Genomic DNA, 12362 nt, shown 5'->3' with positions numbered 1-12362 from the left:
CAGGTAATCAAATGTAAACTAAAATAACAAGTTTTAGTGTTCAGCAAGAATGTTTAGCTACACTATCATTTCAAGTACATATACAGTTAATTTATAAACAGGGAAAAGAACATATTGAACATAATATAATTATTACAGACTGTGAGGATGAAATTAGTAATGTCCAGATATACATAAGATCAGTGTTATCCTACCACTGTTCACTAACTTTTGGTGTTTCTTCCCAGTGTTCCACATATGTGTCAGGCATTAAAACTGGACTATAAATTTATTGATTAACACTGTATTATTAATAAATTTCTTCAACTAATTGGCAAGATCTGTAAAATTCTGAACGGGACACAAGTTATTTTAAGTTGGAGAATATACTGACTAAATTAAGAGAATCAATTTTCAAATATCATATATCTAAAAATGCCAGGTCAAAATTGTTATATTGGTGGTAAACAAAACTTGCTACCTTGCAAAAAGAAAAAATATATATATTATTTCATCTAGTGCAAAAATATGATAATCATAGAAATAATGAAAAGTTAAACAAAATGTCTAGAGTATTAAAATGTACACTGACCACTGAGGAAAGAAATGGATATAAAACAAGACTGGCCAACATTTCATGCAATATAAAATAGGTTTATAAATATATTGATGCTAAAACTTAAAAAAAAATGCTTAAGAACAGTCGTTTATGACAGAACAATAAATAGTCTGAAGGTAATTTCTAATGAATTTGTCTTTTACTTCTGTAACTTAATCAGTTGTTCCCTGGTCCCGTCCTTCCAGGCAAAAAAATGCTATACCCTGTGAATATGTATGTCCTACAAAAATGCAGAGACCATTAATAATTCATGTGCCAAAATTGGCAAAAAAAACCTTTATGGGACTGGAAAATATTCCCAGAACTGTGATTTTAATATCTTAGGTCCTATTTTGTTCAATATTTCAATAGTCTTCTGATTAATGATTATGTTTCTGAATCATATAAAAAAATCAGTTGCCCCTATTTTTATAAAGGACAATAGACAAGACATTCATAACTACAAATCTATTAGCCTATCATCCTTGCTGAGTAACTGATATGAAAATATTCAATTCATTTTCTTACAAATGCAAATAACAGACAAAACTACTTGGATATGCATCAATATGGATTCCCCCAAAAGGTCTACTTTCACAAACTTTGTGGAATTTTAGGACCAAGTTAGTTTGGTCATTGATATTGGTTTAAATGTTGGAGTTATGTACCCAGTTCTATCAAAAACATCCAGCAACTTATTGTATCATACAATTATCAATAAAGAAGTATAACTTCAATCTGTATCCATTTGCCTGGATAAACAACTGATTAGTAGATTGCACTTAGTGTGTAATGACTCAAAAGAACCATTGCAAATTTTTACCTATCTCCACTGGATTCCCACAGGGCTCAGTTCTGGGACCATATTTGTTTAATCTTGTCTTTTCTACCTTTCCCACAACTATATCCTTCTGGGTCAGAAAATACACAGGGACTGCAAGATTGTTTTGCAGTAGTTTCTCAAAATGATTTTGTATTAATAAACATATAGTTATACCGTATTTCATTATGGATATCTATGTTGGACTGAGTTTTAGTAAACCAAAATGTCAAGTGATATTTTTTAGTAAACACTTCATAAGGAAACCATTGACTCTGGATGGTTGTATCTTAATTGAAATTGAGGAATATAAATGCTCAGGAACACAAATAACTAGTAATCTGTCCTTTGATAAGCACATTTATGACATTAGAAGAAAAGCATTAAGGCACGTTGGGTTAATGCTAAAGTTAGTTTCTCTAAATATAAAAAGAGTATGTCATTTCTTAATAAAAACTTACTTAAGACCAGTATTAAAAAATAATAACTATTTTTGTGCATGTCATCAACTTCAAAAACTAGAGTCAATTTAATGACAATTTATGAAACAGATTCATACTGTTTAGGAATTATGCTATTAGGATAAATGTATTAGAAGCAGTTTATATTCTATTTAATATTGATACTTCCAGGGAAAAGCAAACATAGATTACACAGCATTTAAGGATGATACAATGTGAGAATTTCTAAATTTGGATCTGTATTCTTATTCAAACATTTAAAGTATAATCTTAATTTTTGCATCAATATGAATGCAACTTCTAGACTAAATAATAATAGTACTTGTGTTATTCTTAGAATTTAGAATAAATTGCCTTCCTTCAAGAACAATAAATTTAGACATGATTGCATTCTTTAAAGTTAATTTGGATACCTGGATGTACCACAGAACTTTTCAACCTTTTTTAAGGAGTCAGTATTTCTTGATGGGCTTAGGGCCTGAACACTTGTCAACAAAAATATGAAGTCCTGCAGATTCTTTATCAAAGACAAATGCAAATACTTCTACGATGTAATAACAATACCTGTACTTATTGAAGAAGTCCTCAGCTGCAAATCCTTGAAAATTGCCTGTTACATTCAACTCCAGGAGATTGTAGTGCTGATACTGCAGTGCAACATTATGTGGGTAATGCATTCCTGAGTTTGTCTTCCTTCTAATGAGCTGTTAAACCAAGATACCATATCTTTGAATTCATGGTGGCTCAGGAGGAATTAAGAGATCCCATGGCACGTGTTGAAAAGTGGATGGGTCCTTAATATAAAAAGTAACTCTTATTTACAAAATATTTACATGTTTACAAATACTTACATGTATACAAATATGTAAATATACAAATCTGTTTAAACATATTCATAATTTCCTTTACAATCATGCTACATTTTCATCCATATTAGGCCTCCATTCCTTTTTCCATAACCACAATCTGATTTTCTTAATATTGTTGTTAAAATCCATTTACCATTAAACATAATTTTTAGTCTTTTGTTCCATGTAACCCATATAACATAAAAAACATATCTATTCTTTTAACATATTCATTATTTCTATTCTTATAATACCCATATTTAATCATATCCATGTTTATTTTATCAACTTCTTTTATATATTCAAAACAATCTTCTTTACATAGTTTTCCCATAACTTTTTACTCTTTTACATTTCAAAAACACATGTTCCATAGTTTCTTCTTCTTGACAACATACACAGATTCTATCACAATTCTTTTTATATGGCATATTTCCTTTTACTGGCAATCTAGTACCAGTCTCTACAAAAAATGTTGACATTCTACTTTCTGATTACACAATTTTCTTCTTATTTTATAGCTTTAATTTTTTTCATCTGTTAGATTTTTCCATGGTTTTACATAGTAATGTTTTATCATTACGTTTTTATACCATATTTTTCTGTCTTTTTCTATATCATCAGTTCTTATTTTCCACAAATACAGTTTTTTCTTGGTAAGATTTTATTTTTTCATTTATACATTTTTGTATTATTTTACACTTTTTTTATCATACCCCCAAATTTATCATATTTATATTTATACAGTTTTACTACTAATCTCTCATTTTTTTCATTTATCCACTTTAACACTTTGTACAAATTTAATGAAGCAGTGTACACTGGGTTAATTAACCCTAAACCTCCTTCTTATTTACATACAAATCTCCTTTTTTTACTGGGTTTAATCTAGAACCCCATATAAATGTAGACATTACCTGCAATAATTCCTTTTCAATTACCATTGACAACATAAATACACTTGCTAAGTATGCTAGTTTTATCATCAGCACGGAATTTATCAAATAAACCTTTTTTCTGAATGATAATTTATATGCTGTTCAGAAAATATGTTTGTTTTATTTCTTTTATTATTTTTCCTATTGAATTCTGCTTACATCTTCATTTCCAAATGTTATACCTAGCACATAAATTTATTTCAATGTAAAATATATACCCACAATCTTACATTACTTAAACATTTACTTTTGTCTTTATTTAAAGTTATCCCTATCATCTCTAGACACTCATTTGGGCAGATTATTACTTCTTTTATCATTGTTTTTGCAATTATTATGTCATCTGCATATGTTAACAGAACTGGAATTCTTAACTCTTCATGTAAATACACCCTGCCACCTTCATTTTGTAATTTATTTCACATACTATCATATTCACAACTAATACAAAAATTTACAACTCATCGGACATCTCTTTCTTACACCACATATGTGCATTTTGGCTTAACCAGCCATTAACAAGCATTTTTACTTTATTGTTACCATATATTGACATACATAAGTTCCTTGCTTATATTATATTATTTCATTATTACCCATAGGATTTCATGCCAGTAGTGTCAAATGCCTTGTTAAGGTCTCCTATCATAATTTTCACTTCTTCTTTTCTGTTCATAATATCATCCACAATTTCTCTAGCTATCATTAATAACTTTTGACAACCCATCTGCTTTATAATATATATGCAATCTTTCATAATATTTTCCATTTTAGTTTCAAATCTCTTTTGCATTATTTTCATAAAGATCATATAGTCATTATTATTCAGTACTAATGTCCTCCAGTTTTTTAATTATCTTCTATCTTCCTTCCTTCATATGAATTTAAATATCCCACTACATAATTCTTTATACATAAATCCTCCATTTAACCATTCATTCAAAATCTTTAAAATATATATTTTTTGCAAACCCTTAACTTTTTATACATTTCATACCCTATTTCATCTGACCCTGCAGATGGATCTGTGTTTATTTATCCTAATGCATTATCTAGCTCATTTAAAGAAATCTACTTTTCCAGCTCTTTAGTCTAATTTTTGTTAACGTTTTTACTTTCCATGTTTTTTCACTACCTTCTTTTTTTAAACATTTCTTGTACATGTTGTACTAAACCATTCATAATATTTTCTTGAATTCTTTCTATTTCTGTTTTTACATTTTTATTTCTCTCATTACACTGCCATTTTCCTTTACTAATTTGCTTAAGTAACTTGATACCTCTCTTTTTCATTGTAAAATATATTTGCTTATATAACATTTCTTGTATTTTTTCTTGATTTCTTTCACATAATTCTTTTATATTGTCAAAGTACTTTCTATCAGTATGTTCTACATCTTCCAATGCATTGTTATATGTTCTTTTATATTTTTCTTTCTCTACTTTTCTCACATCATATTGCCACTGTAAAAACATTTTTTTACATTTTTCTTCAAATATCATAGACCATTCAGACTAATATTTATAGTAATATGATCTTTCAATAACTGTATTACTAATCTCTTTCATTCCTCATTCCATGCATTCTAATTTATCCATTTTATTCATTAGCCTATTTTTATATATTCTTTGTTTTCCTTTATCTCTAGCCATACTGCAAGATGATCAGAAAATCCTGTTTCAATTACCTTCTCCTTCTCCTACAACTAAACCTTATGCTATTATAAAATAATCTATTTCAGTTTTATACATACTCCTTTTGTAAGCCCATGAATTTTTGTCCCACAGTTTTAACTTACCACATCTTGTAACATCTAACGTTTTTCATATATCACTTCCTTTCTTTTTACTTTTGGCTCTTAAATCAAAAATAAAGTCTCCTGTTATTATATTTATCTTTATCACTACATAGTCTAAAATCTGATGAAATAAGCTTTGCCTTTCTTTACAATTAGTGTAAGCACATAATGTTATAATTCTATCTACTTGTTCTTTCAATTTTAAATCTACTATGGTTAATCATCCCATTTTTGCTAAAGTTACATCTAATATCTTTACTGTATTTCCACAGAATATGGCTATTCCAGAACATCTCTCATTTCCCAAATTCCATATTATCTTTCCTCTCCATAGTTTATCTATTTGTAATCTTTCTTCATTTGTTAAAAATCTTGTTCCATCTAATATCATTACATTTATATCACATGTATTATACCACTCCGACATTTCTATTCTGCTTTCTATATTCTTAATAGTATTCACATTTATAAATTCATGGTTTCATATGTTCATAGTTAATTACTAGGCTAGATTTCTTAACAGGCTGTTCCAAGCCTAACCAATTTCCTTTCCAAATGTGAAAACTAAACACTGTACTGTGTGGCTGTGACCATATGGGGCATTAGATGTAAACCATAACGACTACATAAAGATATGATTACACTCCAAAACTGGTTGTAGCATTCCTCAGTTTTGCTAGGTAATATACCATACACTACAGGTATGATTTTCCTTGTTTCACTAAAATCTAATAGACACTGAATTGTGTAGACCTGCCAACACTCTCTTGTACTAATAGGAAATGTACCATCCACGAGAATATATTCACAGGAGCATAAGAATCTCAAATTATCCTCTGTAGTCAATACTACTATCTGAATATCATCAGGATTACAAACACCATGCTCTACTATGAACAATCCATTTTTTTATAGGAAGCATTTCTGGATGCAGATATGATAGAGAACGCAAATCCTTAAACAAAGCTACTTTCTTCTTGTACCTAATCCATCTGACATTTGCTTGCAAAGCTTTACTGTTTGGTAATTCATTCACTACCGCTGTGGAGGTGGTCACCAACACCTCTGACACAATTTTACAAGGGTCTTCAATGGATTGGTGAGCACGTTTCTTTATTTGTTCATGCACCTTACACACCTCGGTTTGTAAAGGATCTTGCCCATGATAATGACCTGAACTTCTTTGAAATGTATGTCCACTCCAACTACTCTCTGTCCCTTACATTTGTCCCTATGTTCTTTCATGCAACACCAATAGAACTTCAAACCAATGCATTTCTCCAGGTAATATTTGCAGCCATCAACAAATAACATATCCTTTCCTTTCTGACTCTTTTCAGTACTATAGCAATTGCCAATAGTCCCTGGTGTATACTGCACAGTATCTCCGTTAGCCATTTGAAAACACAAGTTTCTCATAACTATTACCTCATGTCATATTGATGTATTATAACTTACTTGTACTTTACAAGATTATACTGTACACTTACTGCATCCCGTAATACTCAGTATCTAATCCACAAGACCATTCACATACCTATCCATGCCGGTAAGCTAATGATGTTTATATACAGTGACTAGCATTATTATCGCCATTGTAATGTTGAATGTTTGTATTATGAAATCACCTTTTTATTCACAAAACTGACACTTCACAGATGTAAAAGTCACTCAATTTACTTCCTTCGGCACTCCTTTCAGATCACAGACATTCGAATATGTATGCTTCGGTCATATGGTGGTAAACCATATATATATATATATATATATATATATATATATATATGTGTGTGTGTGTGTGTGTGTGTGTGTGTGTAGAGAGAGAGACAGAGCACAATCAATCCACACTATCATAAACATAACCCATGCCATCAATGTTGTCAAACAGCTATGTATGTACTGTGTGCATCATCGGGACAGGTATCACACATTCATCTAGTGTAAAACCTTGATGGGGGTTCTGCAAAATCAGACATTAATGTTTATTCAACAAAAATAATACCTAAGTTTTGCTAATAAGATGTGTGACAACTCACAGTGGCAAAGGGTGTATACTTCAGACACACATCACTGAAAGATGTGTAGGGAGTTACATGTAGAAGGGTCCAGTGTACTCAGTTATTGGTGTGATGAAGGCTGTGAACTATGGAGGTATTTTGGCCTTTGATGTTGATGTGTTAGCACTGTGGCCACAAGCTGGTGGACATTCCACATACCATATACCAAAAGGACACAGGTCACATACCACTTGATCTGCTTACAAGGTGTGATGTCTACATCATCATCGGGTTGTGCATTTGTTCTCATGACATAACAAATTTCCCTATGCTTTTGTTTCATTGCATGTGTTCTCATAGCTGTGGCAGCAATCTTTGGTGTGTGTTGATACTGTCTGTATTATACTAATCTCACAGTTGGAGTCAATGTTTGCCCACAATTTGTAGTCCTTCAGACAGCTGTTTGGACACAGGATGTGTATGTCACTTGTGATGTCTGTGACTTAAATAATGGACAGGAAAGGGTCTAGCAGACAGCCCTGATGTATGACCTCATCACTAGACCTGAAATATAGGTCAGTTTACACATTTCAACATATTTACAGTAGATGCCACATATGTGATCCACTGCTCTACCCAGTTGGTGATATAGCTGTCTATGGTCACATCTGACAGAATTGAATATCTCAGTGTGGATTTGTGTCAAGTACCTTGGCCTGGTCAAGTTCAACAGGATGATGTTGTTGTCATCATACATGACCTCAATGACTTCTTTGAGGACATCTATCAGATGTAATAGACATGAGGTAGCATTAACAACTCACACAGGTCTGTTGCACACAGCTGGGATATTACTAGTATTTATTTAGAGGTTTGTGATGACATGTAGGTCTACTTCACAGTTGAGGAGAGTCTGGATATGTCTATACAAACATGCATCTGGTGATGTCCCCACAATTCAGATGGATGCATGTTAATGTACACCCTTCTATGGGAACATAGTCTATGTGGAGGGTGTGTTGAAGTATGTATTCAACCATGTCAAGAAGGTGTATGTGCTGAGTCACACCATAGGTGAGCTGTGATGTTGTCACAGTCCATTGATACTGTGTTATAGGCCTGGATGAAGATAAGACAGTGCATACTGTCTATCTTGATCTGGCCTAGGGTTTTGACACAATCTTCCATTCAGCCATTTCATACTGAGCTAATCAGAGGAAGTCAGAGGAAGGGCACTGAGCTAACTAATCTGTGATATACAACATTAAGTATCCTGTTTTTTGCTTATTTCTGAGTTATTTATAGCACTTTTATTTTACTCATTGTGTGTGAGGTATTTAGTAGAATTTTCTACAATTGTTAGGCATCTGGTTGGGTTTGTTTGTTCTGATTTCCTGCTAGGAGTGTATCATATAACGTGTTTGCATTTAAAAGCATTCTCTAGAGTCTCCTTGATCCTTTATCTGCTTAAACATGTCTGCAGTTTTTTCTACCTAAGTAGTGTTGGTAGTGTAGCATTGTCCATATTCAGGCTTGTGTTTTGAGCCTAGTTGTTTGTTAGTAGAGGCTGTGTGTCTGAGCACATGTCCCAGGCCATCATAGCTTAGCCAAAGCCAGTATAGCATTTCAGTGAGAGTGAATTGTTTGCGGTCATTGGCTGACTGGAGTTGCCTGGACTATGCCTTGGAGTAAGCACCTCATTGATTCTTTCAAGCTTTTTTTAAAGTTGTTTCAGGTTTCAACTTTGTTACTTAAGAAGTTAACTTGTGACTGTTTCTGTCATTTCACACTGAGCTAATCGGACAAAGTCAGAGGAAGGGCTCTGAGCTAACTAATCCGTGATTTATAACATTAAGTATCCTGTTTTTTGGTTATTTCTGAGTTTTTTATAGCACTTGTATTTTACTCACTGTATATGAGGTATTTAGTAGAATGTTCTACAATTGTTAAGCATCTGGTTGGGTTTGTTTGTTCTGATTTTTGTTTCCACCCTCCCTCCCTCTTGGCATCCTGTTTTTATACTTGGTGGCTTTGCAGTTGCCCGCCCCTACTGTAAATTTGATCTGGGATATTCCTCCCAGTCTAGTGTCATTACCTCATTCTACCTGTTCCAGGGAGAAGATTTGAGAAGGCCAACCCATTTAGCTTCTGCTCCTCCTTTCCCCTTTCCACTTTACAAAAAAAAAAAAAAAAAAAAATTCTAAGCTTGTTTCATGCCTTTGATTTGCTGTATCCAGGACTGTTTGTAAGCTTCTGAGCCCCCAAGCCATTCTGTGTTGGAGGGAAGCCTTCTAGCTTAATTTTGTTTCTTAGAACTAGCCAGTTTTCTAGTTTCAGTACTCAGATCTGTTTCTTTGAGCTCAGCACTTGTTCAGATCTCATTGTAAGCACTAAATAAGCAACAAATTACTACAGCACTCAACTTTCCTCACTTGTCTAGAGGAAAACAATTTTTAGTACTTAATAAATAAGCACCTATCCAGGCATGTCGAAGGGTCAGCTCCCGGTGTTTTCCCCTGTCTACCTGATGAATCTGGGCATCTTGGGGCAATGCAGCAATTGCCTCATGTACACAGACAACCCTCTCCTCCTACCACCCAACACTACAGCCTGTGAGAGATGCACTTATATAACCAAACTGGAAACAAAGTTTTCTTCACCCAAGACTGGACTAGACAGTCAATAGGAGAAGGTAAACACTTGCACCACACCACACTCATCACATAGTCCCTCAAAACCTATACCAACAAAACACACACATAGAAACACAAAACACACACCTACATTCACAGAGACTCTCAAAAAAATCTACCCAAGCAACAGGGACCTCCAAAGCAGAAATGCAAGCAACCTCCACCTCCCCAACACAACCCAAATGACACATAGCCCACAAACTCAGTGTGCTACTCAACCACAGCCCATAAGGCATAACAACGTACCCAACATTCGAGTCATAGGTGACTCTATAGTCAGGCACACTGATGTTCCACTCACCAGGCTAAACAAGGAGAAAGTTACTCTCAGCTGCCTGTCAGGTGCCAGGATCTGCCACATAATGCATGCACTTACGTCACTCCACAGCAAGTACAAATATGACTCTGTCATTGTCCATGTTGGTGTGAATGACCTGAGACGTACCTCTCTGGACTACATGAAAAGAGACATGGAGGAGCTTACTGATCTTTTAGCACAGGTATGTATGACCCTAGCTCTGAGTAGCATCCTGCCATCACCCAAAATGATACCACAGTACAAGGACAAAATGATTGACTTCAACAATTGGCTAAGCTTCTGGTGTCATTCTAAGGGGATCCAGTATCTGTCTGCCTGGGATGACATGATCGACAAGCCACGATGCTTTGCCAGAAATGGCCTGCACCTGTCACCCTTGGGATTCTGGATACTGGCTAAGGCTCTTGCCACCCATATAGTGCCTTTTTTAGGCAAGATTCAAATGACAAGTTCACCACCGTAACAGGTACAAGCAAGCAAAATCTGAGGGTAATGCTACTTAATGCTAGAAGCCTAAACATCAAAATGCACTCACTCGAGGCACTCCTTAAAATTGAGAACATCGACATCTGTGCAGTGACAGAGACCTGGTTCAAGACTCCAGAGAGCACCCCTGCATTACCAGACTATAATTCATACCACACCTTTCAGCCACCTTAACTGGACCGAAGCACTAAAGGTGGAGGCATGTCCATATTCATTAAGGATATCCACACCTCCAGGCTAGTTGCTCAGCATAATGCATCTGAGATTATCCAAGTGCAACTAACATTGGGCAAGACCGCAATGCAAATTGTAGCTTGCTACAGATACCCCACCATGCCCCAGGATTCCCACTACTCATTTCTTGATACAATGGAAAATATTAGGGTACAACCTAACACCCTAATAATGGGCAATTTTAACTACCCCACCATTAACTGGGAAAACTACTAATATACCAACTCTTGTGCTCAATGTTTTCTGGAATTCATAAATTCCAGTTCCTTGGATCAACTTATCCACACCCCCACCAAGGGCAGCAATTTCCTAGACCTGGTCATTACCAACATGGGCAACCGGTGTTCAAAACCAGAGGTCAATTCCTCGTTGGTCAGATCTGACCACAAGCAAATCACCCTAGACATCCACATCCCACCCCCACCCCCATTAGGGAAACCACCATAAAAAATGTCTCCAAAGCGAACTTCACGCTTCTTAAGACAGAAGTGGCAGACTTCACAGCACCCATGTAGATGGACAATAGAGATACGACTGCTGAATCCTATACAATTGCACATTATAAGCACTTACATGAGTGCATGGATCGTGCAATCGCTAACAGAACTAAGATGCTATCCCCCAAAAAAAGGAGGCCAATCTGGTGGTTCCCTGCTATAAAAAACTCTACAAAAGAAGAAAGAAATTGTTGCAAATAAGAGTAAAATCCCATGATTGGAGGAACTCCGTGGTCAGCCTCAGTAAGAAGCTAAGATCCCTCATAAAATCCTCCAAAGCTAGTTACGAAAATAAAATCGCCACTGATTCTAAAGACAACCACAAAGCATTCTATAGCCATGTCAAGAATCTCAATGGCAACACTCAGATCTGCTCTGAGTTACAGCACAATGGCACTAAATATACCGAACCAACTGATATTGCCAACATCCTAGCAGATAGGTTCAGTGCTAACTTTACCCCTCTCTCATCCCCTAAAGGGCTCATCTCTATACTGTAAGAATGCAAAGTTCCTGTAATCATGGCTGCACAGGTAAAAAACACACTCTCCAAAGCCAAGAACACAGCATCCATTGGACCTGACAACATCCCAGGCTGCGTTCTACATGAACTACAGAACAAACTGGCACCCCACCTAAGTACCATGTTCAATCGTAGCCTCACCTCAGCCTTTGTGCCCACTGAATGGCACA

The sequence above is a fragment of the Protopterus annectens genome, chromosome 3.part1 (assembly GCF_019279795.1).
Source record: "Protopterus annectens isolate FY-2018-M chromosome 3.part1, PAN1.0, whole genome shotgun sequence".
Classification (NCBI taxonomy): Eukaryota; Metazoa; Chordata; order Ceratodontiformes; family Protopteridae; genus Protopterus; species Protopterus annectens.
This window is presented reverse-complemented; position numbering follows the sequence as displayed.